The sequence below is a fragment of the Rhinolophus hipposideros genome, assembly GCF_964194185.1.
Source record: "Rhinolophus hipposideros genome assembly, chromosome: 8".
Lineage (NCBI taxonomy): Eukaryota > Metazoa > Chordata > Mammalia > Chiroptera > Rhinolophidae > Rhinolophus > Rhinolophus hipposideros.
In genome coordinates this window covers 10,204,918-10,232,804 of record NC_138054.1, presented here as the reverse complement: position 1 = coordinate 10,232,804, position 27,887 = coordinate 10,204,918, and positions in this window count along the sequence as shown.

Here is a 27,887-nt window from a genome sequence, read left to right as displayed (position 1 = left end):
GGGCCTCTGCGTGAAGTGTTCTGAGGAAGGCAAATAATTCTTATTCATCACAGGATGCTGCCTAAAATACAAACTGTGAAGTGTATTGCAGGAAAGTTAATGTATATGGAGTTATAGAATGAATGTTAAAATTAACATTCCCAAACTATAAGCAGAGGACTATATTGAAAGTTACTCTTCTAAAGGAACATAGTAGAATAGAGACTAGGAAAATCATCATGAGAATTTTTAGGCCATTTTCCTATTCCATGACCTAGATCTGTAATTAGCATTAAGTTATACTGAGCAAATTTGGGGATTTGGAATAATGTTCTTTTGCAAATAGCCTATTGGCATGTCCTTATTCAAAATGGAGCTTTGTTTCGCATTTGAATTTAACCATAAATTTTAATTTCTTTCATTAATTTAGAATTTCAAACTTGAATTACTAGAGCTTTAAAATCTATTTTAAATGTAAAAATAGTATTATTTTTCCCTTTATTTTCCATATTCATATAATATCTCAGTGGTTTCCTATAATCAGAAAAAAAAAATCATTGCTGGCTTAGTTAAATTGCTAGTTTATTTAGTATTTCATAATAATAATAGTTAATACATAACATTTATTAAATGTTCAGCCTAGAGAACCTATAATTTTATATTCCAGATATGACGGGATGAGCTGAGGGAGGCTTTTCACTTCTCCATTATTAGAGAAAATGCACCCCTTTATCATCAATAGAACAGTTTATACAAGATATCTAAAGGTCAATTCTTGATCAAAATCAAATGTGAGGAGAATTTGCCCTTAACGTGATCATTGGGTTTTGTTCACAATGTCATTTCAGGAAGCTGTACTATTCTGCTTAGGGGACATTCAGTTCTGGAAGAAGAATGCCATTGCAAGTCATAAATAAGACATCATAGACCTTCATGCATCACTTCTCCTACAACAAAAGATCTGTGGATGGAGAAAGTTATTCTGAACTTGTGGCTACTCACCATTTGCAAGATGGCAACTTTTCTACTCTAAACTTTTCCTAAGCTCCTTGATATATAGATGTTTGCAAAGCTATTTGTTTCTCCTGGTATATTATTTTTTGTATGGATCAACTTGTTGACTTGAGAAATGTAATTTGATCACATAATTGCATCCAGAACAAATACTCCTATGACCCATGTGCTGGCATGAGTTTACAGCATCCTATTTATACTACCTAATCGAAGACCACCTCACTTCAAAGCAAAATAGAGAAGGTTTTACTTTAGATATATTTTTCAAAACAAGACTTGGAGTAGCAACAAAAATTAGAGATACAGCAGGAATATTAAAAAGTTTCCTTTGTCTGTTTCTATTTGTTCTTCACTTTTAGTTAATTTTTTTTCATTGCAGACTTAAATAACAAACACAACAGGAAATGGTCCTACTCCCCTCTAAAACTATAAACACTTTGCAAACCGTAGAACAGAAAGGAAAGAAAAGTATATCAAAGGAAGGGTTTTAGGTTAAGGGATTGGTTTTGCACTGGTAGAAAAAATAGTTTTGTGTTCTCAAAACTTCTGTTCTCATCGTTAAACTGTCAGTGGACTTCCCTGCTAGTGCCTGTCTTAACATCCAAGTGAAGCATCACTGAGAGGCAGTGAGCACTGTTAACCTAACGACTTGGAGTTCTTTGCCCAGGGCCACCATTTCCATTTTTACTTTCTCAGGACATAATTTGGTTTAGCCATGACTTAATTTCTTTAGAGGCTTGAGCCCAGGGGCCTCCAACAATTTCCATGTCCACAGCACCATGTTGTTGGTAAAAAAATAAAAAAAAAAATGCAAGGATAACCAAGAGACACAGTATACTTTATTAATGAAACTTTAGACTACTCATAAGTATCACTGACAATTTTATTCCAGAACTGCTCCTCCTAATGGGCATTTTTACACGTAATAATCATATCTGTCATTGAAATATAAAACAAGTGCCTAACAACAGTTTTACCATCTAATTTTTGTGTTAGGGTATAGCATAAGAACAAAACTCCACAGCTGTAAACATTTGCATTTGAAGTAGCTCATAGAAGACATTATTATATGCCACTAACATGTTGACAGTTACGGTATGTGTGCTTTTATTTGATATTATACGGTTTAAGTTAAACTTTTCTTTTTATCAGTGTTTTGAGAGCAAATGATTCCCAATCTGCATTCCCTTAGACAATGCACAGAACATTTGAGAATGGCTTTCACATTCTGACAACCTTCTTGCAATTTTATTTAAACAAATTCTTCTCCCCCAATTCCCTACAGAGAAGCTATTGTACCCTTTTGTTGATTGTAGTGGATGTATTGCAGATCTCCAATTACCTCCCAATGGACCACCCACCACAAGAAGGTTTTGTGTTGCCTGCGCAGCAGCACTGCCAGCCTCCTGCCTCCTGGAGACTGGAGAGAGGCTTTTGTCTCAGCCCCAGTCTCCACTGGCCCCACATCTGTGCTTTTCTGACATGGACCAACCTAATCAATTACCCCAAACCACTTAGCAGTAAATGCATTGTCTAACATAATAATAATTAGGTGGTAAAAAGAAAACATCATAATGTTCTTTTGATATTGGGAGTTGACAGTTTCCAGACAAATATAGAGCTTTGTCAGGATGTGAAGTTATAATGGAGCAAGCAACTTGCCCTTGAAAAGAAGCAACTTCATACAATAGGACAAAGTGCTTCCAAGTATTCTCATGAATCTCTGAGAATTTACAATCAATACCTTAAACTTAGGACTTTTTTTGTAATCTCTTGAAATAGATAATTTGGTTAGTAAAATTTCTTGCTAGTGGTACAACATTTGAAAGAACTATTTGTATTATGAGGCTTGATACAACATATATCAAGGTAAATTGTGGACTGAAAACTGACACAGTGTGTTGGGTAAACGATGTAAGTTCTGTTTCTTTGCTTTCAATTCTTTTCCCAGGTAACTTTGGCTTACATGAGTATTACAGGAGATTTCTGGAATGATATCCTATGGTGTATTCTAATTGTTCCCAATACTTTTCCTGCATAAACAAAAATAATTCTTCAAATATCAAAAATCAAATGCTATTTCAATTGGTATTCAAAACAATTTTAAAAATACATCCCTGTTGTTTCTATTGTTACAGTCACCACTTACCATAAATTTATAACTCTAATTTTTTAAAAAAGTAAACAGCCTCCAATATTTTATGAATTAAAAAAATAGCACAATAAAAATTTGAAACATCAAAGCTACTCTCAATTTATTAGTTTTTCTTCACTAACCTACGACTAAATTGTTCTGTGACTCACTTGTTTTCATCAGAGAGGAATATATATATATATATATATATATATATATATATATATATATATATATATATGTGGGTTTATATCTAAACACAGAAATGTGAGAAGAAATTGGGATTTATGTACTAAAAATATTTTAGCTCTTCCAATACATGTTCTTTAGAATGTAACAAAAAATATTAGTGGCTTCTTAAGAAATGAACAACAAAGAACCATAATTAAAGATAAAAACAAAATTGTTAGCTGACTTCAACCATTCCTACTTTTCATTACTCAAGACCAAATTTCATCACTTAATAATTGGATAATTTGGAATCATGTACCCACAACCAGGTTGGAAAATATTCAATTATTAAATTCATGCTCTTTTTTAGTTACTATGCATTAGAAGTAGGAATTGCTATTATACATAATAAAGATAAACCGATACCTTAATTCCCTTCTTCTTATTCTGTTGATTCTACAACCTTGCCCATCCCCAAAACCACACACACACACACACACACACACACACACACAGACACACACACACACACTGGCACATACTCCAAGATCAAGATTGCATTTCATATTGATGACTTTTTTGTTTTTTTTGTTTTTGTTTTTTAAGTTGCAGCTTTTAGAAGCATTTATTGTAGGACAATAAAAAAGCTGTACTTTGAAAAGAACTGATGGTAATTATAGTATGCCTGAACACATATACACACACATGGAGTTCCACTATTGGGTTCTCTGCTTTTATCACCACTGAGGGAACCATTAAAAAAAAAACAAAAAACTTCTCCATTCTTTATGTAAAATTGAAGTACAACAAACATACAGAAATGTACACAAATCATAACTGCACAGATGGATGAAATGTCACAAAGTAAACACACTTGAAGCCAGCACACAGATGAAGAAATAGAATAAACTCAAAAGTTCTCCTTAAGCTCAGTGTTTTCCACAAAAGCAAGCATTACCCTGAATCCTAGCACCATAAATTACTTTTGCCTGTTTTTCAAACTTTATATAAATGGAATAATTCATAACATGCACTTTTTATACGGCATGCTTTGATCAATATTGTGTTTTGGGGACCTAGCCATGTTTTTGAATATAGCAATAATTAATTCTTTCTCAGTGCCCTGACAGTATTTTATTGGATGATCCTACAACAATTTATCTGTTCTATTTTTCAGTTGTTTTCATTTTGAGCTAATCAAAATAGTGCTGCCATGAGATTTTATACAAATGTCTCGTGATGCAGATATATAGGCTAAATATTTAGGAGTGGAATTGTTGAATTGGACAACATTTATAGTGACTTTTAGTAGATACTGCCAACTGTTTTCCCAAATGGTTGTACCAGTTTATACTTCTCTCTTCAGTTTGTGAGAATTGCAATTACTGCACATCCTCATCAGCATGGATATGACCTGTTTTCTCATTTTCGTCATTTGGATGTATGTGCAGTAGACTTACATTGTGTTTTGAATTTCAAAGTTAATAAACTGAGGATTGAAAATTAAATATTTGTTGGCAGTTTCTGAAATAATTTTTACTGTAAAGTGTCCCTTCAAGTATGTTGACATTGTTCTGTTAGGTTGGGGTTTCTCTTTCCTATTTCCTGTAGGAATTTGTTATAGTCAGAATGTGTGTCCTTTATTGGACATAAGCATTTCAACTATATACTTCTATATAGCTTGTATTTTCACTCTTCCATGTCTTATAAGAAAAATCAATTCTTAACTTTCAAGTAGCCCAATGTAGCCCATACTTTTCCTTCAGAATTGGAAGTTTTCATGTCTTATTTGAGAAATTTTTGTTAAACTAAATCATGAGGATATTCTTTCATTTTTTGCCACTAAAATCTTAATTGTTTTACCTATCACATTTAGATCTAGAATCTATTTGAAAATCATATTTGTGCGTGGTGTGAGATAAGAATTAAGATTCATTATTTTTCCTTATGATCTCTAAAGTATCAGCATTATTAATCAGCATTATTAATTGAAAATACCAGTCTTTCCCTACCACACTGTGGTTTCCCCTTTGTCACCAGTCACATGACTGGATACTTGTGGGTCGTCTGGCTTTGTTCTTCTCAGACAAGATTGTCTGAGTTATTCTTGATCCTTTTTATTTCTTCATAAATTTTAGAATGAGCATTTTAACTTATACCCACAATAAATAAACACCTAAAGCCTTGCAATGTTATGTCTATCCATTTATGTTGGTCTTGTTTAATTTTCTCAATAATCTTTTGAAGTGTTTTGTGTAAAGTTCCTTCATTTATTTATTATTTAGCTTAAATATTTGATTTTCCTTGTCATCATGAATGACATTTTTAAAATTTTATTTTCTATTTACTTATGTTAGTATTTGAAATATTATTTTTTCTATATTGAGCATTTATCATCAGATCTTAATTCACTTATTAATTTTACCAATTCATTTGTAGATTCTATGTGTACAATCATATCATCTTTATTTTTTCATTTCCATTGCTTTTCCTTTCAATTTTCTTTGCTTTATTTCTTAGAGTAGGTAGGACTCCCATTAAAATGTGAATGGAAGTAGTAATTGTGGGTATTCTTGTCATGTTTCTGAGCTTAAGGAAAGTATTTCAATATTGCATTTTAAGCATGATTCTCCATACAGGTTTATTGTTATACATTTACCACATTATCGAAAAAAAAATTTCTATCCCTCCTTTCTAGAAATTGGTACTGTGAATGTGTTGTTTTTTTTAATTAAACTTTATTGGGGTGACAATTGTTAGCAAAGTTCCATAGGTTTCAGGTGTACAATTCTGTAATACATCATCTATATATCACATTGTATGTTCACAACCCAGAGTCAATTCTCCTTCCATCACCATATATTTGATACATTTTACCCTCATCTACCACCCCTCTACCCCCCTACCCTCTGGTAACCACTAAACTATTGTCTGTGTCTATGAGTTTTTGTTTCTTCATATGTTTGTCTTGTTCCTTTGTTGTTCTCAGTTTTATATACCACATATCAGTGGGATCATATGGTTCTCGATTTTTTCTGTCTGATTTATTTCGCTTAACATTAAAATCTCAAGATCCATCCATGTTGTCGCAAGTGGCACTATTTCATCTTTTCTTATGGTAGAATAGTATTCCATTATGTATATATACCACAATTCTTTTACCCATTCATCTATTGAAGGACACTTTGGTTGTTTTCATGTCTTGGTCACCGTAAATAAAGCTGCAATGAACATCAGAGCACATATATCTTTACAGATAAATGTTTTTAGATTTTTTTGGTAGATATCCAAGAGAGGGATTGCTGGGTCATATGGTAATTCTATTTTTAATTTTTTGAGGAATCTCCGCACTGCCATCCATGGCGGCCATACCAATCTGCATTCCCACCAACAGTGTATGAGGGTTCCTTTTTCTCCACAGCCTCTCCAACACTTGTTACTATTTGTCTTGTTGATGATAGCCATTCTGACTGGGGTGAGGTGATATGTCATTGTGGTTTTTATTTGTATTTTTCTGATGATTAGTGATGTTGAACATTTTTTCATATGTCTATTGGCCATTTGTATGTTCTCTATGGAGAAATGTCTCTTCAGGTCCTCTGCCCATTTTTTAATTGGATCGTTTGTTTTTTTGTTGTTGAGTTGTATGAGTTCCTTATAAATTTTGGATATTAGCCCCTTATCGGAGCCATTGTTTGCAAAAATCTTCTCCCATTTGTTTGGTTGCCTCTTTGTTTTGTCGATGGTTTATTTTGCTGTGCAGAAGCTTTTTAGTTTGATATAGTCCCATTCATTTATTTTAGCTTTTACTTCCCTTGCCTTTGGAGTCAAATGCATAAAATGCTCTTTGAACCCAAGATCCATAAGTTTAGTACCTATGTTTTCTTCAATGCAGTTTATTGTTTTAGGTCTTATGTTTAGCTCTTTGATCCATTTTGAATTAATTTTGGTACTTGGTGACAAATAGCAGTCTGGTTTCATTCTTTTGCATGTAGTTTTTCTATCTTCCCAGCACCATTTATTGAAGAGGCTGACTTTTCTTCATTGTATGTTTTCAGTTTCTTTGTTGAAAATTATCTGTCCATTTTTATGTGGGTTTATTTCTGGGTTTTCAATTCTATGCCATTGGTCCGTGTGTCTGTTTTTCTGACAATGCCATACTGTTTTGATTATTGTTGCCCTGTAGTACAAGCTGCCCTGTAGTACAAGCTGAAATCAGGGAGCATTGTTCTTTTTCCTTAGGATTGCTTTGGCTATTCGGAGTCTTCTGTGGTTCCATACAAATCTGATGATCTTTTGCTCTATGTCTTTAAAATTGCCATTGGGATTGTGATGAGGATTGCATTAAAATTTGTATATTGCTTTGGGTAATACGGTCATTTTAACTATGTTAAAATTTTTCCAATCCATGAACACGAATGTCTTTCCATTTCTTCATGTCTTTTTCAATTTCTTTTAAAAATGTCTTATAGTTTTCAGTGTATAGGTCTTTCACATCCTTGCTTAAGTTTATTCCTAGGTATTTTATACGTTTTGTTTCCATTGTAAAGGGAATTGGTTTTTCTTTCTTTTTTAATTTCTTTTTCTGAGGTTTCATTGTTAGTATACAGGAATTCAATCGACTTTTGGTACTGTGAATGTTGAATAATTTAATCATTTTTGCATGTATTTTAGTGACCATATACATTTTCTCCTTTTTCCTATTAATGTGATAAATTGCAATGATTTTTCAAATGTTAAGCCAAACTTGTCTTTCGAGAAAAAATAAAAAGGCCTTAATTGGTCATGATGTATTGTAATTTTTATGTATCTTTGTATTTGTTTTTCTAGCATGTTGTTTAAATGTATGATAACGAGAGAGATTGGTCTGTGATTTTTCTTTATTATAATCTCCTTTTTGGTTTTCATGTCAAGGTTCTGCTGACTACATAAAATGCTTTGAGAAGTGGAACTTTTGAACATTTTGAGAACTAACTATTGAAATGGTGGGGACTTAGGATTTGCTTTGTGGAAAGGTCTTCAATTATACTTTCAACTGCTATAATTGATGCAGAATAACTCAGGTTCTCCATTTTTTCTCACATTAGTTTCAGAAACTTGCTTTTTATGTAGGAATTTTTCAATTTATTCTAAATTTGCAAGTGTGTGATATTAAAATTGTTTATGATGCCCTCAATTTAAAGTATTTTTTATTTTGTGGTCACTTAGACTTTAACATATAGGTTATGTAAAAGTATATTGCTTCATTTCCAACCTGCTGAGTATTTTCTAAATTTCTGTTGTTATTGATTTCTAGCTTATCTGCATTGTGGTCAGAAAATGTACTCTGAATGGTTTCAGTCATTAAAAAAAAGCAATGAGGAGCAGGGCATCAGTAAAAGTATTTGTGATTTCAGAATGTGTTCACACTTAAGCGACCATCAACTTAAAATAGACTGCTATCAACACATCTTGATATATATGAAGTACAGGGCAACCACAAACAAAAAAATCTACTAGAGATACACGAGAAATAAAGAGATAAGAATCCAAACACAATATTACAGAAAGTCATCAACATACAAGAGAAGAAAGTAAGAGAATAATGAAGGAACAGAGAAGAATTACAAAGGCAATCAGAAAACAATTAATAAAATGGGAATAACTACATACTGATCAATAATTACTTTAAATGTAAATGGATTAAATGCTCTAATCAAAATATGAATGGATAGAGAAGTGATAAATGCATGCAATGAAATATTACTTGGACATAAAAAAAAATGAAATCTTATCATTGTGACAACATGGATGGACCTAAGTGTTTAAAACTAAGTGAAATAAGTCAGACAAAGAAATACAAATACCATATGATTTCACTTATATGTAGAATCTAAAAATCAAAACAAACAAAGCAGAAACAAACTCGTAGATACAGAGAACAAACTGATGGTTGCCAGATGGGAATGCCATGGGGGAATGCATGAAAAAGGTAAAATGATTAAAAAATACAAAATTGGTAGCTACAAAATAGTCATAAGGATGTAAAGTACAGCATAGGGAATATAATCAATAATATTGTAATAATTATATGTGGTGTCAGTGGGTACTAGACTTACCAGGGTATCACTTCATAATTTATGTAAATATTTAACCAGTATGCTATACACCTGAAACAAATATAATATTGAATGTCAATTGTAATTTTAAAAATTTAAAAAGAAAAAGAAATAAAAAGCAATCAGAAGTGCATTACCACACACATGTGATCAGTCTGGGTGAGATGCACATAATCTTGAAATGCAAACTTTTTTTTTTTTCTGTTGGGCAGAGTTCTAGATGTTATTTATATCTTTATTGTTGTTGTTTGATTAGTTGTTTTTGTTGTCCATGGTTTATTGAAAATATTACAGCACAGCAGAAAGACTCAAATGGATCTATGTGATATTCTGAAATTCATCACAACTGTAGGCTGAGTGACCAGCATGTTGGACAGATTGCCAAACTCCAAGAAGTTCAGCATTTCCTCAGTGTCAGGACCAACTTCAATGATCTCCTTAACCAATGTTGAAACTTCAGAAACGTAATTTTCTCTCCTTTCTCTCTCCATTTCCTATGGCTTGTTGGAGATACCTTCCACCAGGCCTCTCTGAATCCACTTCATTGGAAGTGGACCTGGAAAAATTTTAAATAATCAAGAGACATTAAGATCTGATAACTGATGTGCAAAAGATTTATTGGGGAAAATATCATCAAACGATGATGGGGGAGGGAAGAAGAATAGGCATGAAGGACGTTCAGACCATGATGCATGTACGGTGATGCGAAAAGGAAAATGGGAATGAGAGGAATATATGCAGGAACTCTCAGAATGCAGACCATTCTGCTCAGGTTTTGCCGAAGCTGATGGAGAATCTCAAAGCAAAAATTGTCTGTAGGTGAAATTTCACATCAGACTGGAGTGGCCCAGTTGTGGTATCTCCTCTATGTTCAATAGACTGTGAGCAACCTGGAGGAGTTGTAACCCCAGAATGAATGTCAATGTGAAACAAAGTTAAGGCAACTAGAGGCTGTTCAATCAGCTCTTCTCTTTTAAGGGAGATCTATGTTGAGCATCTCCATAGTCATTATAACTCATTATCCAGACTCAATACAATAAAAGACTATTAAGTTCAACTACATTCAAATAAATACACTTGTACGACAACAATTTTAAAAACTCATATGAAAAGACAAATGATAAACTGAAGGAAAAACATCTGTCATCAATAAAGGGCTAATCCATCTAATATACATTTTTTAACATTGAGATAAAAAAAAATGACCTGAAAGCTAAGAAAAAAATTAACAAAAAAATCATAGATATAGTCTAAGGAAACATGCACACACTTATAATAAGCAGAATAAAAACTAAAAGTAGTATTCTACTCATATCAGGTAATTCAACACTTGACACTCATTCTGTTGGTGACGATATGAGAAAATAGGCATTTTCATTTATTAGTGATGGGAGCCCTAAGTAATATAGTCTGTATAAAGAGGAAATATGGCAGAACAGTATTCATTTATCTTTAGTTCAGAAATCCCATTTGAAATATGTAACTGAAGGTAAACTTTTAAATTATGAAACAACATATGCACAAGAATTATTCATTGTGGTAATAGTAAAATATCCGGAAAAAACTTAAATGCCCACCAATAGTGAATTGTTGGAATAAGCCAGTGAGTACTATGTAGACATAAAATGAATGAGGAAGACAAATATAAACAAACACAGAGAAATTATTTATTTCCTCTTTTAAAGAAACCCAAAAAGGATAGACCATAATTTAATAAAAATGATTGCGTATAGGGTGGGGATGGTAAGGAAGAGCAGAGGTAGGAAATAAAATTTTCTGACAATGTGTTTATATAATTTTAACTTTGAACTATAAAGGTTTTCTTCATGTTAAAAAACAAAATTAAAAAAAAAGCAAATCTTAAAACTGAATAAAAACAGAAAAAATAAATGAATCTGTCTATCAAATTAATAAAATACATACAAAGACAAATAATGATTAAGTACAATTTAAATCCCTTACTCTGACTATACACAGCTAGTAGGATACATTCTGAAGACAAAAAGAACTGCAAAGAAAATCAGAATTTTGTTGTTGCTAATGGTATTAGTGTAATAATTCTAAATCTATATTTTGATACATTTAAATTAACAATACGTTGATATAGCCAGGGGTCAGCATTTTTACTGTTAAAGGGGAGATTAAAATATTGAAAATATGAAATGTGGAAGGTGAAGAGAACCCAGTGATGTTGGATTAGAATTGTATCAGTATCAACATGAAGTTTTTTTAAATGTCTGTTTCCCAGTTCGGACCACTGTAAGGGAACCAGTGATTTTCCAGTACCAATGAACATACCTCACCTTAAATTCTTGCTTTCAAAATACCATTCCATGTTTAAGGAATGAGGGGTTCTTGGAGGTTGTATGATTCCAGAAAAAGTAGTAGGTGAGCCTGGAATTTTATTACCAGAAGGCAAGAGAGTGCTCAAAGATTATTGAGGACATGGCAAAGTGGTGCAAAAATCAGCTTGAACTGATTCCCACCGGCCATATTTGTGACATTTTGAGCACAAAGAATAACATAATAGATAATCACACATTAAATAAAAGGTATGTGTATCTACAGCAATATCAAAAGCAGAGGTGGTGAGAGAGGGAAAGCTCTTCTTTAAAGAAGAATGACAACAAACAAATATAGAATGTAGAATTAAAGGAATAAATCACTGTTTAGCAACTATAATATAATAATTGGTTTAGGCAAAGATACTCAGTAAATTGTTGGGGGGAATAAGATATTCACATAGTGTCAAAATTTAACAAAGATTTTGATTTTCAAAATGGGAAAAGCTAACTTTATCATGGGCAGATGTGTTTGTCATCACATGAAGTAGATGTACTGGTACTCTACCAAACTATGTATGCACTTTTTCCCCCAAAATTACTTAATCTGAATTTAATTATGAAGAACCTACAAAAAAATCCAAACTGTGGGATATAACTGGCCTAGATTCTTAAAAATAGTGACAGTGTAATGAATGAACAAAAGGAAAAGAAGTTGGAGAACTGTTCTAGATTATAGAAAACTAAAAATTATGAGAACAAAATACTGTGTGTAATCTTTGGTTGAATACTGGATTTTAAATAAAGCTCTACAAGATATTTTAGCAAGAGTTGGGGATATTAAAAATAGACTTATTTAGGTAATTTTATATCAAAGTTGAACATAATGGATGACAAAACGGTACTGAGATTGTGTGAGGAAAGTCTTTTTCTTAGGAAATACATGCTGAAACTTAATGGGAAGAGTCATGATGTCTACAGCTTTTAATTGTTTCAGGAAAAAAGTTATATATACATACATAGGTATGTATGGGAAAACAAAACTAAGAGAGATAAAGTTATAAATTTTTAACAATGTTGAATGGTATACATGCATTTACTATATTATTCTTTCAATTTTTCTATAGTACTGGAAATTTTCATATGAAAAGTTGGGGAGGGGGAAGACGGAATAATTTGACTAATAAAACAAATATTGATAGTGCTGGATTATAACATAAAGAATAAAATAAATGTGCACAAGTAAATATTGATATACTAAATGAAGGAACAAATAAATAAATGGAGAAGGAACAACTCACCATGCAGAAGGAATAAATCACTATTAGGACATCACAGTAATAATTTCTACAGGAAATCCACTGGTAAAATCAGTAGGCAAAACTTTAACACCTATAAGATATTTGCATAGCATCAAAGTATCTCCAACAATATATTTATTAATTACTCTGGTGTTTTTAACCTATGGCCACAAATTCTCTGATATTCTTTTCTCCAGGAGTTGGACTGCAATTCTCTTCTCATTGATTAGATTTGGATTCTCATAGATTGGATTAGATTTAGTGACTGACTTATAACAAACTGAATATAGAAAGAAAAAATAACATCTTGTCTGTGAAGAAACTTACTATCACCAAGTTAAACAAGTGACCAAGGTTCATATTGCCAGTAATAATACACAATGATGTAATGTAAGACACCTTGTATGATACAGAGAGAAAGGCATAGCACTATGTGGTTCTTCTTCCAAATCCATATTATCATTTTAATCACAGGAAACATCCATCAGACAAACCCAAAATGAGACAAATTTTACAAAATATCCTATACTTTTCAAAAGTGTCAAAGTCATAGGAAACAAGGAAAGACTAGGAGCAATCACAGATTTCAGGATATGAAGACATGACAACTAAATAACTAAATGCAATATGGCATTCTAGATTGGATTCTGGAAGAGAAAAGGAAATTGATAAAAACCTGGGGTACCCAATGTTAATTTCTCAGTTTTGATAATTGGATGATGGTTACATAAGTTGTTAATCCTAGAGGGAGCTGGGTGAGACATATAGAAACTCCGGTATGTTTTTGTAACTCTTCTGATAGTCTAAAATTATTTCAAATAAAAGTTTTAATTTTAATTGGGGAAAATTTTAGTACAAAATATGGGTAAATCATGTAGGCCAGGGGCTTTTGAAAAGCAGTGGTGTTTCAGTTCTTTCCTGCTTATTGGCCATACAAGTTTTCCTCTATTTTTCATTACTTTTTCCAAATTTATAAAATTATCTACATTTTCCATTTTTTTATCATACTCTTTTATGTTATTATTTTTTTATTTCTATAACTTTTTCCCCCTTTTCATTGTTTGTTTATTTACATCTTCTGTTTTCTATTTTTCTTAATCATCATGCTAGGTATCCACTTTTTAAAGAGAGCTTTTGATTTGTCTAATCTTTGTATTGTTGTTGCTATTTTTTTATTTCACTGATTTATTTTGTCTTTATTATTTTTTCTCTGGTTTATGATTTACCTTTAATATTGTTATTATTAATATATAGCTTAGTATGTATTAATTAGCATATTGACATATTAATATTAAATTAATATTTAATATTATTATCAAAAGAGCAAACCCTCAAATATGAGAAAAGGTAATAATACAAAATGAGAAATGAGAAATGACAATGACAAATGAGAAAAACTTGTGCAAACGAGCAAACGCCCCAAAATATGAGAAAAGGTAATACTTTTCTCATATTTTGGGGCGTTTGCTCATTTGATCTTCTTCTAACTCTTTAACTGGAAACTTAACTCATTTGGTTTCAGATTCAGTTGTTTCCTGACAAAATATTGTATAAATATTTATGAGAGACCTTATAACTGCAATAATTCCACTGCAGAGCTCAAAACAGCCCCTATTTTTGCTTTCTCAAGAAAAGTACTAGTTTTCTTAAGTAACCTGAGTTCTTGCCTGGCTTTTTAAACTGTCAGATTATATATTATTTTGCACGATCTATCAATTTACATGTTATAATACCATTGTGGCAGGATCCATTTCTGTCTGGTTTGGAATAATGTTTAAAAAGAGAGGGGCATTAACTTTCCCTTGAGTCTTTCTCCATATCAAACTCCACATGAGTCTGTTTTTTAATCTTTTTCTCAGATACAAGGCTTTATTTTTTATTCTTAGACAGTTCTGCCCATCTTGAAACAGTATTTGGTATTGATATTGAAAAATAGGACATGGGGCCCTCCCAGGCCTTTTAAGATAGAGGTAACCTCCCATAAGCCTGTGACACTGATGAACTGCTAAACATCTATGAAGGAAGAGTAAAAAGTTTAGAAACTACCCTTGCCTGGTCAGGCTCCTCTAGCAATGTCCTGTCACAGAGAAAGTATTAAAAGATTAAAAGTACAGACCTTCCCACTCAACTGCCCTTGCAATCTTAGAAATGAACTTTTAAATAGAAATTTAAATAGTGAAATTTCTACAAAGTGACACAAAGAAGCTTTGTGGCATTTATTACTTAGAAGAATGAATATAAGACACACAAAGAAAATGCATTTTTTCTCTAGAACATTGACCACCAGCTAGAACTGAATTGTCCAAGAGCTCTGTTTTGAATCAAGTGAATCTGAGTGGGTGTTCTTTAACAGCAAAGTGAGGGAATTGAAAGAAAGAAAGAAAGAGAGAGAGAGAGACAGAAAGAGAGGGAGGGAGGGAGGGAGGGAGAGAGGGAGGGAGGGAGGGAGGAAAGAAGGAAGGAAGGAAGGAAGGAAGGAAGGAAGGAAGGAAGGAAGGAAGGAAGGAAGGAAGGAAGGAAGGAAGGAAGGAAGGAAGGAAGGGAAAAGGAAGGAAAGGAACTCTTTTGGAAATGCATCATATTGATAAAATCCCAGCAGAATCCTAATAAGCGTTGTATAGCTACAGAAATAGCTGCTGGTGAAATCTTTTAGCAGTCTCTGAACGTTTTCTTCTACATCCACTTCTTCCCCTACAACCACTCTGAAGTTCTAAAAATATTAAAGTTAATAGTTCTTAAGGGACCAAAATAGGTAACACCTCAACATTAAATGTACATTAAAACTAGTTAGTATACAAATCCATCTTGTTAAAGGAAAGTGTTCAAACGACAGCCCCCAAAAAACAACTTCTTCAATATCTTAAACAGTTCTTGCCATTCTGAACCTTGAAAATAGTACCTATTTTTTTTAAGATGACAAAACTGTAACATAATTCGGGATTTGTTCTTTTTCTGTTTCTCCCCTCTCTTCCCATTGGAGAATATCAAACCACTATAACATTCACATGTCATCATTTGCCAACACTTTACAAATGATTGTGAAAGAGAATTTTCTGAGATTTTAAAAAAATCATTTCACAAATGATTGTGAAAGAAAATTTTCTGAGATTAAAAAAAAATGCTTCTAAATCACGGATTCAAGAATAGGTTTCTATGAATAAGGTAGAAAAAAGAGCTTTCTTTTTTCTTCTTTTTTTTTTACTTACTAAAAATTATTTATTGCACAATATATCAGTTTACCCTAAGAATAAAACAGATATTATTCTCAACTTCGAAATTCAGTACATAGTCAAATCCATTTTCTTAAACTAAAGTTCTGTAGCATTATATTATGAGTAACAAACTCTTTGTTATTGAGTTAGGATAGGGAAAACTTTATGACTTATAAATTTCATTTTTTTATATAGCAAGGTGAAGAAAGCTCTTATACACCTATGTATGAACAGAATGATATTGTATGGATTTAGTCATTCATTCCACAAATATGTGTTGCCTTTATTATATGCCCGTCGTTATGACCTAATACAAGGTGTGACCAAAACATACGGTGAATATGTTTATAAATAAAAAAAAAATTAATACACTAAAAGACACATTGTCATTAGCCCCCCCCTCAAAATACTCCCCTTCACTTTACACGCTTATGCCATTCATTCCTGCCACTTTCTGAAGCAGTTCTGGAAGTCCTCTTTCATGAGTGTCCTCAGTTGTGCTGTCGTGGCTGCCTCGGTGTCCTGAAACATTTTGACTTTGGGGAAGAGCCAGAAGTCTCATGGTGCCAGATCCGATGAATTAGGTGAATGAGGACACACAGTAATGTTTTTATTTGACAGAAATTGCTGTATACCAGAAGTGTGTGTGACACAGAGTGCTGTCATGATGGTGAATGAAGTAAAGACACTCATGAAAGAGGACTTCCAGAACTGCTTCAGAAAGTGGCAAGAACGATGGGATAAGTGTGTTCAAAGTGAGGGGTGTGTATTTTACTGTAATGTGTATTTTACTGTAAATAAAACACAATGTGTCTTTTACTGTAATGATTTTTTTTATTTCAACATTTACCGTATCTGTTGATCATACCTTGTATATGGCCCTACCCTCTTAATGGGCACCAACTCTAGCATTGTATATTCTGCTATAGATTTTCCAGGCTTTCATAACAAAACTGAGTGAGGTGCAGTGGCTCAGGGGAAGGCCAAGGATTACCTTCCGAAAAACCACATCATATCCTTACAGTTGTACAATTATCAACCTTCCTACATGATACTCTTTGAGGCTACTTCACAGGAACATAATAATATTAATCACAATAGATATTTATTACATGGCAATGCTATGCCAGATACTGGGGAAATGCTTCCAATTACAGTATTTCACTTATCCATACAACAGCCAGTGAGGTTGATAGTGTTATCCTTGTTTAGGGGCGGGTTTGAATACAATTCAGAAAATGACATTAGCTTGATGATGTTCACATAGATATTAAGAGAGGAAACTGATATTCAAACTTGAGTCAGGGGACTCTAGGGTCAAACTAGTGCACTTACAGAATTCTGCCCTTTTGTTGCCTTTCAGGCCTATTACTCAGGTCAATCACAATTTAACAACAACAAAAACAAATGATCCATCAAGCAAAAATCTGAGGCATAACTGAAAGGGGCTAACCTGTGCCATCTGGGTGAAGCAAAGCTTTGCTTTTATTCTCCAGCTATCAAGAATGTCTTACTGTTGCTTAAAAATCATCTTGGAAGGATGTATGAGCAGAGATTCCCTCTGATCCATTTTTCTCATTTGTCCTAAGTGAAAATATATTCCCAACTGTGTTGTTGATTGAAGCTGTGGCCTTTATTTTTGTGACTTCATAGCCACTATCTGGGAGCCAAAATTAATAAACAGGGAGTTTCCTGGAAAGATGAGTTACCTGGGAAACTAAAAATACTCCTGAACGCCTTTAAGGAAGTGACTTTGGAGATGACCTTGTTAAACATTTTAAAGGAGAAAAATAAAACATGTATTCTTTATAAAATTTAAAGAAGTACAACTAACAATAAAAATAACCAAGGAATTTGGCTAATAGTCAAAATAATAGTGGTTAATGGAGAGCACTCTATTAAGCACTCTGTTAATATGACATGGAAAGGTGCCTGGTCTGGGAGCTAGTGTAATGTGATGAATCATTCAACTTCTCCTGGCCTCATATGCTTTATGGGAACAAAAAGTCAGGGTGGGGTGGGGACTAGATGATCTCTAAGTTCATTTAGTGTTGATATTCTTTCTGCATGTATCAGGAAGTAACGAACCCTCAAGGAGAATAGGAAACCATACCAACCCTGAAGTGCATTAAGCTACAATTTGGGAAAATGGAAGCGTCTACTGACAGCTGTGTTTCATGGGATGTTCCATAGAAACCACACTGCGTATGTAAACAAACTAAAAGAATATGCAAATGGCCAAAACAGAAAGGTAAGAACAAATGAAGTGCTTTTTGAAAGTATGAGGCAATAATGCATAAAGCAAGAATTTTTTGAATTGTTATGTATTAACTTTAATTGGAAGAGGAAGGGACAACTTTGCTTCTTGATTGGAAAAACAAACAAACAAACAAACAAACAAACAAAAAACAACACAAAAAAACGATATTAAGGTAGATGTAAAGATCAGGCCCAACAATTGTCTAGAGTAAATCTCTAGAGCAATAGAGAGATTGGAAGAGATATTAGAACAGATTAGAACAGATAAGTATATGATTAAAGAGTTCACAGATGAAATGTTAACATTTACAGCAATCTGGCACCCAGGGCATTTCGATGGCGAGTAGACTTTACTGAAAAGCCCCTAAACATTGTTTTGATTAAAAAGAAAAACAAAAAAAACATGAAATACATACATACTAAAACACGATTAGGGTTAAAATCTACTCGTACTTTTCAGAGGGAAAAGAAATACGAAGCATGATCTCAAATCATACACTTTTCAGTTTACTAACTATGTGTTTAGAAAAAGGGTTTTGTGGAAAAGAATATGAACAACACTCTAAGTAATAAGTTAACAACTATTTAGAATAATAAAAATACATAAAATATTAGGGAGCCTCTGATGAAGCTCTGTTAGGTGACACAGAGAACAGAGTCCAGAGTTATTTTTAAGACAAAAGCTCCATTGTATCTTCGTTTCCATAGTGTCTATAAATGTGAATAATCACATTTTTTATTTCAACATATATTTGTTTTGTATATTTGGAACAAATTAATATATATATTTTTAAATTAAAGTTTATTGGGATGACAGTTGTTAGTAAAGTCACATAAATTTTGGCCATAGAATTCTGTAATACATCATCTATATATCACATTGTGTGTTCACCACCCAGAGTCAGTTCTCTTTCCATCACCATATATTTGATCCCCTTCACTCTCATCTTGAATTAAATTTAATAAGAAGAAGTACAGCAGATAGAAAATTTATGTGTCCTTGAGCCAGACTGACCTAGGATCAAATTTTAATCCAGTTATTTACTAGCTATATATATGACCCTGGGCAAAGAAAAACCTCTCTGGGTCTCAGTTTCTTCCTTTGTAAAATGATGGAGATCATTTTGTGATTGTTATTTGCATCTAAAGAAGCTTTGATAAAAATAGCAATCATCCTTACTATCAAAATAATAAGGAAAATTTAGAGTCTTGTACGAGAGAGATTACAAAATTTCTGGTTATTTTCTAAGCCAATCACTCTTTTGTCAATTTATTGGAGAAGTGCTTTAACTTATACTGCCTCTGTACTTTTCCAGACAATGCACTACAAACCCTAAGAAACAGTTTACTTTTTTAGTTAAAAAAAGCCTTACAAAATGTGTATACTGTTATATATGGGTAATTTATAGTTCTCATAACTCCTTAATTACCTTTTCGATAATCACAATGGGAAAAAAGCTGAATTCAAATTAGACATTGATCACAAGTTTTATAATTTGAATAATAATGGCCTGTAACTGACACAACAGAATACCATTCATTGGCTATTAGTGATAACAAAACATCTTAAGGATGTTTCTGGCTTCAGTATGTGAAATTGTCAGACTGTTTCATGCATGATCATTTTATAAGCAAACTAAATGTTTTTTGTCTCTATATTTATAAAGTAAGTATTTTCCCAGTATATGAGATTCCTGGTAGAATGAGATCAATTACGATATTGAGTTAGTTTTCCTTCAGTATGTGACTGCGATAGTTAGGCTTATTTGTAAGTAAAGAAACAAGGTTTTTGTGTTACAGAAAAATTTTATAGATTTCCTCACCAAAGGACCTTGATGAGATGGAATAAAAAATGGAAAAGAAGTTACGTAGCCTGGGATGCAGTCTTGATTCAGCCCCTGTGACAGCTATGACACCCTCGATACCTCACTTAACCACTTTTGGCATTAGACTCTTCTTTCATAACATTGTCATGTGTGACCTAAGGGTTTCATCAGGCCTCATGTAATCCATGATTCATGATAGGATCCTACCAGGCTGAAAGAGTTAATGTTTCTTTTTACACCAGACTCAAATATTTCAAACAGAGATGTCAATTTCTTAACCAGTGTAGTTATATGAGTGTTTGTTTTATAATTATTCATTAAAATCTACATTGATTTTTCATACACACACACGCATACAGTTATATGTATATACCGAGAGTGCCAAAAAAAGTATATAACTTTTAAGAGATGTTATCTATGCTCAAGCAGTAGTTTGCTGTAATTAGAAGTGTCTAGATGCTGATGGTAACCAGTTAGAGTACCTCCTGTAATCGCAGAAGTCAAATGTGACTTGTGTTCATCTTCTGTTATCGGTATTTATTGAGTATTACAATTAATACAGTCTTTTCCGTTCTTAAAATCTGTATACTTTATTTGGCACTCTCTGTATATTTTACAAATCAATTTTTAAAAGTTTAAAAAAGCAAAATAAATACAGGAATGTGAACAATTACAATACACAGGTTTTTTTCCAACAGGATGATACAAAATACAAATATTTTGAAAATGTTTGTTTTTATTCTCTGTTGTCCCCTTGCCAGTCTTGTGATATCTCTGATTGTTTTCCTAAACTGTCCTCCCTAAACCTAGTAACAAATGCATCATTGGTTTACTATAAACTAATCAGGCACAGAGATTTGGAAAAGTTTGTATTCTTGAAAATCATTGTCATTACCAATGAACGTTGTCTAAAGAATAGAATCATAGCTTATTTGCTCATTAATACTTGTTTTGATTAAAATGTGTTTATAGTTACACCTCTCCCTGTGCCTAGAGATACTTTGTCTTTTGGCATTAAAAATGAGGTGACCAAAAAGCCTTTTGTTACCCCCGTTCACACAGGAGCAGTTTAAATTATATTTTAGGTGTCTTCCTTTCTGAAAGTTGTTCATTTGCTCCATTTGGTTTCGGTCATGAATCAATTGGAGCTATAGAATATAAACCAAATTCTCCAAACACTCCAAAGTCACTCAAATGCTTATGAACTTTGACCACCTTTGTCTTCACCACATGGTTCACCAGCAAATGTAGATTTAGTCTCAGTTATACAGCCTTTCATCTCACTTAATGAGACAAGTGGAGATGCCACTGGGGAAAATTAGGGTCTAAAAAGTTTTACGTTTTATGGAAAACAAGCAGGACAGGAAAGGGTTAGTTGAGTTATCAAATAATAATATTTGAGTTCTTGTTATCCTTTGCTAACAAAGTATAACCCTAAGAATTAGAAGTGGTGTGTTTCTCTGTTCTTTCTACCATTATCCTTTCCTCTTCCACGTCCCAGTTTCTTTCTTTATAATTTTTGTTTTCCACTAAACATTAAGCTCATTGATTACAAGGATGGCGCAAAGTGACCTAAAGATGGGTCAGTCTGAATGAGAAAAGCGGCTGCCTGTGATGTGGCCTGGCTTGCCACCCCCCACTGCGTCCCGGCATGTCAGACTTTGGCACCTTTAAGAGACTAGAGCATGGAAAATCAACAGAGACCCGACCGGTGCCTCTTCACAGAATGGACCATGTGCATGGCTATTTAGCCCTATAAAAGAGGGCGCATTTGCACAAATGGGAGTGAACATAAGGAGTCCTTCAGAAAAGAATGGGGCCTTGGCAAATTTATAGACTCCCCTGAAAGAAAGTGATTACAGATCATTATCCAATTGAGGCAGATTGATGAGTTGAGGTCAAAGTAATATTGCAGATCTCACCAAGGGGACAATGGCTGCTTGTCAGAATGAAAGAAAAGAAAGAGAAGGGAGACTGCCACACAGAGAGGCAATACTTAAGCTTTACCAACTGCTATGAAAGGGCTTGGATGTGTATGTCTCTACTTTTCTTGAGCACCATGTTTTATTTTATGTTACAAAGGATGTGCCATTGAGATCAAATTGGGCATTCAAACATACCCTAATAATGAACATACAAATGGCCTAAATACAGACTGCAGCTCTTGTTTTCTTTTCTTCCAAAAAGCAATCAAGCAACAGATAGGGAAAAGGATAGATCACAGAAAAATGCTGTTCTCTCTTTCTCTCTCTCAAATGGAACTATCTTATAAAATATGAATATGCAAAATTATATAACTGTAGATTGAAGGCCTTAATGCTTATAGGTAAAGCATCAGTCAACTGACAGCCAGGGTATGAACAGATTAGACTTTGAAACTCTGCAACGTCTGATCAAGCAAACTCAGCAGCCCTGAAATGGAATAAAACAGGAATAAATGTGCTCCCACCACTTCCTTTGTATTGATTCTTGAGTGTTTAAAAGTGCTTTGCATTCATGCATTTTACAAAATGCAATACAAAGGGCAAAAGAATAACTAGCACTCCATTGTGCATTGCCTTTCATTTTACAATAGGTTTTTGGTATCTAGAGATTTAGAAGTAAGTATCAGGCAAACATTTATTCTGAGGAGATCTGATTTTTGTCTACTTTGCTTGAGTCCAGAGAGTATTAGCAAGTAAAAGAGGACTAATTTATATTCTGAACATATTTTACCAAGAAGAAGCATAGTCAATTTTTTCCACATATAGGCTATTTTTAAACAATATGATTATTAGTTATATAATTTAGAAATAGATATGTAGGTACATGAAAGATAGAAAGATAGATAGAAAGATAGATAGATAGATGATAGATAGATAGATAGATAGATAGATAGATAGATAGATAGATAGATAGATAGATAGATGATAGAAAGAAAGACATTTGGGAAGAAGGAAAGAAAAACTCAGTTTGGGAATGTGGAATTTTTTATCTTTTTCTTCCATGATAAAGAAAGTTATAGTTACAAATTCTATCACTTCTATCAACTTTTCTTATTAAGGCAAACAGGCTAAGATATAATGAATGGTAATATTATCATCCTTTTGTGTTTTAAAAATATGTACAGCTTACTTGCCTTCACCATCAGATGCCACTGATATATTTCCTGTTCTTGTGAAACATTGAGGACATTCATAAATGAAGACTTCCTTTTCAGCCCTGCTCTTTTTTCTTTTTCCCTGATTACAGGGTCTTCACTGTTTCCTAATGAGCTCTTAATGAGCTGTCAATTGCTTATGCAAATAGAGAAAGAAACAGACACTGAGGGGTTGCTACATATTCAGTTAAAATATGACACTGCCTAACCTTTCAAAGTTATTAAAAATGTAAATTGTTCCAACTTAATGACTGGCCTTAACTCTCCCTTTCTTTCTTCTCCACTTTCTCAGGGTATGTGATTTGAAAGAATCAGAAATATCATCACTTTACTTCAAGGTTTCTAAGTTTATGTTTGAAAATACTGTGTATGCAGTTAAGGATTCCTGTTGAATGTACTGTACAGATCATAGATTAAAAAAAAAAACACTGAATGAAAATTGTTTGACCTTATTTGTCACACATAGACTAAAGGACTGGAAGTAAGGAAGTATATATGCCAAATTCATAACAATTGTTCTATCTAATGGGAAGGAAAAGAAATAGAAACTGTTAGCAGGACTTAAAAAAAGTGCATATTTTGCTTGAATAAGTTAAAAAGAAATTAAAGATAAAATTAGAAATAGGTCCTTGTCCCTGAAAATAATTTTCCAAAAATATCTGGGATTCATGAACATTAACAAAGAAATGGAATTCTTAAGTTTATTTTCATTGCATATTTAACTCAAATTTTATTTCCAAGTTACTAATGTGTAAGTCTATGTTATATTTTTTCATAAATTTGCTGCATCGATGCGCATATTGACACTCAAAGGGATTCTAAGTAACTCCTTAAGAACTAAAGATCTTTCAGTGGGACTGCAATGGTATAATGCAATGCTGATATTTTATTATACTCCAGAAATGATAGTTCATATGTTTTGTGACTTCCTATTTTCTACGGAGCAAGCTAACTGAGGCCAGTGATGGAGCTGAGAATCCTGGGTCAGGAGGAAATTGTATGAGAGTGTTTGATGGCTATTGTACTAATTAGCTTGCTATTGCTTTATACTTACATAAGGATTGGGCTGACTTCACAGGTGTCCCAGATTCTTTACTGCAATCCTGGCTCTGGGGCCTGAATTTATTGGCAGTTGGACATGATAGACCCAGAATGATGGCATCCTTCCAGAATGTCCAGACAATTGGAGTTTTCTAAGGGTACTGGTTTAATTCGATATCTAAGGGGAGAAAGGTTCTGAGGCTATAAAGGGCCAACATGGTAAGTGAGAATTCACAAAAGTACACTGGTCTACTTTTTCATTTACATGGGATGGATCCTGCCTTGAAACTAGGGACACTTAAAATGCTTGATACCCCTTCAGAGGCGAAAATGTACCTGACGGTACACAACTGTCAAGCACATTAATTGTGATTGTAATTCGCATGTACCTGATTTTGCTTTTCACTCTATTATGAAATAGTAACTTAGAAGCATTTAACTGAGCCAGTGTTGGTGTAATCTGAAAGCTGTCAGGGTTCTACACTGTTCAGTAAGAGGTAAGTGCACTTCAGGTATCTTGGCACAAAAAGATTGGCACATTTCTTTATAGCCTTGTATCAATTTGGCAAAATAAGCTTCTTTCTTTAGGGGGCCTTTTATACATTGTGAGGTTCTGTAGTAAATCCAGAAGTCACGAGCCTTTCTGTACAAGACAGGCTAAATTCAGACATGAGTACAAAAGGTTTTATCAAATCCCCATTTCCCAATGATGTCCTTTTGTAGCTCTGCACTGCATCTATGTGTCAAAAATTGGGAGAATTAACAATCTAAATTCTCTTTAGAAAAGCAAACACTCTGTATGTGCTTAATATGTTTTAGACATGGGCGGCCAGATGGCTCAGTTGGTTAGAGCGTGAGCTCTGAACAACAGGGTTACCGGTTCGATTTCCACATGAGCCAGTGAGCTGTGCCCTCTGCAACTAGATTGAAGACACCGAACTGCTGCTGAGCTTCCGGAGGGACAGCTGGATGGCTCAGTTGGTTAGAGCGCGAGCTGTTAACAAAAAGGTTGCCGGTTCAGTAGGCTGTGCTCCCTGCTACTAAAGATTGAAAACAGCGACTGGACTTGGAGCTGAGCTGCGCCCTCCACAACTAGATTGAAGGACAACAATTTGGAGTTGATGGGCCCTGGAGAAACACGCTGTTCCCCAATATTCCCCTATTTAAAAATATATATATATTTTAGACAATCAACAGACAGGGATATGCCTAGAACTTTGAATTTTCAAATATGCATGTTGCTAAAGATTCTTTTCTTTTTAAATCCTCCACATGCAATGCAAACGTTGCAAGTAATGATTTTAAAAAGCAGTCATTCAAAACTCAACAATATAAAAATAAACAACCTGATTGAAAAATGGGTCAAAGACCTGAGCAGATGCTTCACCAAAGAAGAGATACAGAAGGTAAATAAGCATATGAAAACGGGCTCCACATCATCTGTCATCAGGGAAATTCAAATTAGAACAACAATTAGACACCACTACACACCTATTAGAATGGGCATAAGCCAGAACACTGAAACATCGAATGCTGATGAGGTTGTAGAGCAACAGGAACTCTCATTCATTGCTGAAGGGAATACAAAATGGTATGGCTACTTTGGAAGACAATTTGGTGGTTTCTCACAAAGCTAAGCTTACTCTTACCAATTGTGCTTCTTGGTATTTACCCAAAGGAACTGAAAACTTAGGTCCACACAAAAACTTGCATATGGATGTTTATAGCAGCTTAATTTGTAATTGCCAAAACTTAGAAGCAATCAAGATGTCCTTCAGTAGGTGAACGGATAAATAAAATGTGGTACATAATATTCCAGAAAATGGAATATTAGTCAGCACTAAAAAGAAATGAGCTATCGAGTCATGAAAAGGCATTGATACTTAAATTCATTTTACTAAGTGAAAGAAGTCAATCTGAAAAGGCTACATACTCTATGATTCTAATGATATAATATTATGGAAAAGGCAAAACTGTAGAGGTAGTAAAAAGATCAGTATAGTGTCCAAAGGTTGAGGGTGGAAAAAGGAATAAATAGCAAAGCACAGAGGATTTTTAGTACAGGGAAATTACTCAATATGTACTCTGTATGATACTGTAATGATGGCTACATGTCATTAAATATTTGCCCAATCTCGTAGAATGTACAACATCGAGAGAAACCTAAAGTAAACTATGGACTCTGAGTGATAATGATGTGTCATTTCAGGTTCATCAATTATAACAAATGTACCACTCTGTGGGGTGATTTGATAGTGGGAGAGGCTGTGCACGTATGAGATATCTTGGTCTATAACCAAAACTTTTCTTAAAACAATCTATTTTTAAAAATAGCAGACATTCAGGGTGAATTAGAATTGAACAACTTGACCATCTTATCATCCTAGGGTCCCACCTTATAGAAGAGATATAAAAACAAATTTTCTCAAAGTGTGGGTAAAATGACCAATTTGAACATTTTTTTACTTTGTTTTTCTCTTGTTTAAAATACCTACTTAGCCATAATAGTTGCTGTATTCTTATGTACATTATAGATCCGCATAGAAAGAGAGACATTAGGCTTGTACGTTATTTTCTAGAAAGAGGCTATATGTGAGTAACAAAATACTTTGAGACAATTATAGCTAAATTATTAGAGGTAGATTTATTCAAAGTAGGGTTTTGATACTGCTTTGGCAGAGGTGTAATTGTTTTAATAAGGAAGAAATGAGTCTGTATATATATACATATATATATATATATATATATATATATATATATATATATATATATATATATATATATATATAATTACTCTGTAAAGAAACCAGAAATAAAGTTTTGGTAGGCTGTGATTGCGTATGACAGAGTGGAAAAAAGCTATAATTTTTAACAATCTGATTTTTACAGCTAATCTGGATCATCACAGTCTGTAGTGGATTTGGGGCCTGACTGATTTGGTTCTTATATCTAAAATGAACCATCATTGATTAAAATACTATCTAGAATGCCTTAAAGATTTTTTTGGGGGAAAAAATGATGGGTCCCTACATACTTAGAGTTATTAATCTGAATTAAATGGAAATAAATAACATTATTTTCATGTGTGGTATTTGTATATGTTATAGTTTTATCAAAATAGATTGCCTTCTTTATTCAAAGTATGCATATTTTAGGAAAATTACAGCCAGTTAAAATTAAATATATACCTAAACTGACACTTTCCTCAACTTTAGTTGACTCATAAATTTAAGGGCTTATTATAGCATTGTTAATTCTTACAATGTCAGATAATTTTTATGATCATAACAGCTATATTTTGAAGTGTTGCAATTTTCAATACTATTGTCATACATCATTTCATTTAATCCTGATTGAAGGTTGTAGATAACTTTGAGGGTAAGAAAGTTAAACAATTTCCCAAGGAGGTACAGATGCTAAAGGGAAAATAA